This window comes from Ailuropoda melanoleuca, chromosome 1 (assembly GCF_002007445.2).
Source record: "Ailuropoda melanoleuca isolate Jingjing chromosome 1, ASM200744v2, whole genome shotgun sequence".
In the NCBI taxonomy this organism is placed as follows: Eukaryota; Metazoa; Chordata; class Mammalia; order Carnivora; family Ursidae; genus Ailuropoda; species Ailuropoda melanoleuca.
In genome coordinates, this window is record NC_048218.1 from 70,136,331 (window position 1) to 70,141,126 (window position 4,796).

The window sequence follows — 4,796 nt, forward strand, 5'->3', positions numbered from 1 at the left end:
ACATAGTTATTAAAGGAAAAAGTCTTCCTAGTGTAAACAATGTCTATACAGACTTCAAAGTACATTTCGGGTTTTCCAGGAAGTGTTTATACGAACATCACATGTATTCTGAATCAAAATCTATACTCCTGATTCCATTTTGAATTCATAGAATATTAAAACACAAGCGTCTGGCAACATTAGCCCAATGAAATTACAGTGTATGACACTGCTTGCTTACTGCTTGCAATAATTTACAAAACAGACCAGTTGACATGTATGGAAAATTTACAGTCACAAAAAACTGAGTGATTTCTGGAAGGCACAAGATAAATTTGTGGCTTAGCCAAGAAAATAATTCACATTTCCTACTTACCATTCCAAGGCTCTTCATACTACTTATCCTGCCTTCTTTTTTCTTTCTTTCTTTTTCTTTCTTTCCTTTCTTTTTCTTTCTTTCTTTCTTTCTTTCTTTCTTTCTTTCTTTCTTTCTTTCTTCTTTCTTTCTTCTGAAAGATTTTGAAAAAAGTAAGTGCTTTCTGAGATTCCCTCAATTTAACTAGTTTTTAAAGGATCAGGAAACATTTAGAAACTAGCAAAACCTTTGTATACCTGACAGGTCTGTCTATGTTCTGTGAGTCTTCCCAGAGAAGTATTTTGGCACACCGGGGGCTTTTGTGGTAAGGTTAAGGAATCCTTTTGGGAGGTATCTTTGAAGGCAACAGCTCAAAGTTGCAAAACAAGGTCATTTTTTTAAAGCAGAAAATGATTCATCTCTGTCCTTGGCTTTCTCTTTTTTTGAATACTTTTTGTATTTGGTTTAAATAATCTTGCCCCTGCTACCACGAATTTCTACCACATGTACTACAAAATCTGTGATTTTCTTGTCTTGTGGGGGGGTTACTTGAAAAGGAAATGAACAATGTGCTATTCTTAGCAGGGAAAGAGCTGTTGCTGACCAGTGGTCATTAAGTCACAACCTTTGGGTACTGTTCCAGAGGTTGGAAGGCAGGTACTATCATTTCTCTGCTCAGTGAACCCTGGTTGATGACTTAGGCAGGCTGGGTAGAGCCAGCCACTGAAGCCCTTGCTAGGTTTGAAATCCTGTTCTCAGTGAGAAACCAAGTGGCATCGGCCTCAGTTAGCCAAGTTCAATGAGCAGAGAACTAGGTCGCTGAGCCACATAAAGGTGTACAGTCGAAGTATCTCCTGTCCTCCTCTCTGTATGTAGCATTGAATCAGGCAACCATAGGAAGTCTACAAAAAGAAAGCAGGAATAATTGTGAGATAATCCTTAAACATGAATATATTTTTAAATATACGATTTGCCTTGAGCTCAATAGCTACCTCCAGAAATTGGATCCACAATGGAAGATTACATCCACAATCCATCTCTTGGCAGCCAAACCCTCAACAGTCAGGAAATAATACCAACACAGTCAAATTTAGTGTTTGGGCTCTTTTGTCCAGATGACTTCCTGTAAAAGTGGATCTCGGCAAGGCATAGAAGGAGAGCTATATTTAGAGGCATTTGGAAATCTTCTTTGGGCCACATTGAGGAATCAAGTGGTTCAATTATTCTAAAATATAAGGAAAAGCTGTACTGAAACTCACAGTCTTGCAAACTAACACTTTATTATTATTATTATTATTTTTAAAGATTTTATTTATTTATTTTACAGAGATAGAGACAGCCAGTGAGAGAGGAAACACAAGCAGGGGGAGTGGGAGAGGAAGAAGCAGGCTCATAGCGGAGGAGCCTGATATGGGGCTTGATCCCATAATGCCGGGATCACGCCCTGAGCTGAAGGCAGATGCCTAACCGCTGTGCCACCCAGGTGCCCCTTATTATTATTTTTTTAAATATTAAGAAAGTCCTCTTTGCACTCACTTTTAGTGGGGTTGGGGGTGGAAGAAATAATACACGAGGCAAAGTTTGAATTTTGATGAGGGAAACATTTTTTCAATGCTCTTCAGAGAACTCCTCGTTACTTCCTGTTCCAATGTATCTTATTTTATTAACTGTAATAAAACACAATAGGTCATACTATGGTAGGCCTTTTCATTAGAGGGTCTCAAAGCTAGGCATTGCTTAATTAGGGGCCCAGTCACAGGTTCAGGGAGGTGACTGTGGGCCCAAGCAGGAACAAAGCGAATCCGCCCAATAATTTACAATATGATGGGAAGTTTCGTGTATTCCCTTGAAAACATGATTACCACTGCTGACCTGGGCTCTGGCTGACAGGGCAAGAGAGGCAATGCAGGTGTGAGAAAATGCAGTGGAAAAGACTCAGGAAGGGAGGTGGCCATCCTGCTTCCCCTTTAATGAGAACCTTCTCTCTGCCGCAGGGGCTGGGCAGGGCTGTCAGGGTGTGAGGTCAGATCCAATGGTGGTGAGGGAGGAGGGCAGCTGGGAACCTGTGGCTTGGAACAGAGGTGGGGCCAGGAAAGGGAGGTGCCAAGAGTGACTGTGGAGGGCCCCACCTGGGGAAATCCCTGGGAAACACAGGGGACCCTGACTGCAAAGCTGTTGCCTTTCTGCCCTTACTGCTCACTTCCCCTACGTTATCTTCATTCAGCAGTCATTCCTTTCTGAGGCCCTGTTCCATGCCAGGATCTCAGCAAGATTGGTGGGGAGGTGGTGTACAGACAATAAAAGCAGAATCGTTTTCCAGAACACTGAAGTCATTTCTGAGGAGCAGAGTTCTAAGGACATGAATTGTGTTGCTCCTTACGGCGCAGAGCCTGTATTAAGGGAGACAGAATGGGATGTGGGGCCCAGAGGTAGGAGATGAGGGAGCTGGCTGCCATTGGGCTAAGGTAGAGTGCAGCCCTTACCCCCTGCCACAGTCTCTCCCCCCACTCCCTACCCCAATGGACCCATGTTGCTGGGAACCAGGTGTCAGCTCAACCTGAGGAAGAACTTTCTGAGTCATAACTGTCCAAAGATAAAATAAACTGCATTGTGGGGGTGGCAAGCTCCTGACCATTGGGGTTACTGGAGAAGATGCTGGATGGCTACTGGTGGGATTGACAAGATCCCTTCCAGACCTGTGGTCTATGAATCCCCAAGGGGCTGGTTTCCTGGAGATGACAGTTCTGGGTGAACTAGTCCGCTCTGCTCTAGCTGGTCATGAGGATGATGAGGCCGAATCAGGAAAGGGGGGCAGGAGAAAGCCTGGTGAGGAAGGAGTTGGGAACCGGGGTGAGGAGTGGGAATGAAGCGGGTGTACAGGGCTGCCACAACAAAGTACTACAAACTGGGCACCTTTCATCAGAGATTTAGAGTCTCACAGTTCTGAAACTAGAAGCCCAAAATCAAGGTGTCAGCAGGGCTGGTTCCTTTTGAGAGCTCTGAAGGAGAATCCGTTCCACCCTTCTCCCAGCTTTGGATAACCCCTGCTTTTCCCTGGCTTACAGATGCATCCCTCCAATCTTCTGTCACAGGGTGTCATCCTTGTCTTCACACAGCCAGCTTCCTACAGGGACAAGAGTCATATTGGGTTAGGGGCCCACCCTAATCCAGTATGACATCATATTAACTAATTAGATCGGCACTTACCCTATTTCCAAATAAGTTTACACTCTGAGGTACTTCAACATATCTTATTTTTAGGGGAGATACAAGTCATCCATAACAGGAAGCAACTTGCTTAATCTCTGAGACCTCAACTTTTCCCATCTGTACAACTCCCGGTGCTGGCACTGCATGGAGAGAGGCTGGGTGGCTGGAGTGGACACCACTCCTTCTGCTAGCTGTAGCTTGACTTATATACAGCATAGTTCTGAGATTGTTCCCAGGGCTTCAAACTTCTGCCCTTTCCTGTACTTCACGGAATCCCTATCTCCTCACAACATCCACAGCACTCCCAACCTGGACACCCACTTAGCCTGACACCCAAGCTCTCTCCTCTCATCAAAGTCCTCTCTGAGATCTTCCCTTCACACCCAGGCACAGAGGAACTTGGACTTGAGGAGGGTGTGTGTGTGTGTGTCTGTGTGTGAGGTTTTTGGTTTTTGCTTTTCTCCTTTGGGATTCTTCTTACAACTACTTAAACAGCACCCAAGATTTCTGGCCTATTTCATCCAGTGTTGGACAACTGGCTACCTTAAGTAAATTTCCTAGATTTTTTAAGGAGATAGATTATAAATCACAATTCTAGAAATTTATGCCAGCAATACCTTCCATGGGATTACAAACACAGGGAGAATGTGGTAAAATGGGGACAGAGCTGACTTAGAGACAGCAGAGGTCAGAAGTCTCAAGTTCTATGACCACACACTATGGTTGTGTGACAGTGGTGGTCAGGTCACCCTTCTCTGTACTTCAGCTACTCCAATGGTAAAATAAGTTAGACTATTTCAATGCTGGTTATTCTGATTTCATAAAAGCCAGTATTCTGTGATTTCATAATAGGTCTCTAAGGACCACTCTAATGCTGATATTCCATGAATTCATAACAGCTAAAACTTTTAATGCGGTTAAATGGAAGGAAAGGGGTGACAGATACATCATTTCTCTGAAAATCAGCCAACATCTTTGTGGAATGATGTCACCGTGAGCCTCAGTTTTCCGATCTATAAAACACAAAAATAACAACATGGACCTCATGAGGTGGTGGGAGTGAGCGTGCCTGGAAAGATCTGTAACTATGCGGAGGCAAACCAGGAACCTCTCCGAACGTTCTCTGAAACAGCTCCTGGACCCTGCCCGAGCCTGGGTAGGGGCGAGCGGACCGAAGGGCCGGGAGGGGGCGGGGCGAGAACAAAGCCAACCTCCTCGCCCCGCCCCCGCCCCTCCCTAGATATCGCGAGAG

The 4,796-nt window shown here is 44.8% G+C and overlaps 1 long non-coding RNA gene across 1 annotated transcript; it reads right to left on the minus strand.

Annotated features, from left to right (window-relative positions):
* Positions 1–1,881: 1,881 nt before the first annotated feature.
* LOC109489980 lies at positions 1,882–4,194 on the minus strand. Its single transcript, XR_002143155.2, has 3 exons — positions 4,162–4,194; positions 3,398–3,458; positions 1,882–2,001 (listed from the first exon to the last, which is right to left on the minus strand). It is a non-coding gene; the product is annotated as an uncharacterized LOC109489980 (long non-coding RNA).
* Between the last annotated feature and the right edge of the window lie 602 nt (positions 4,195–4,796).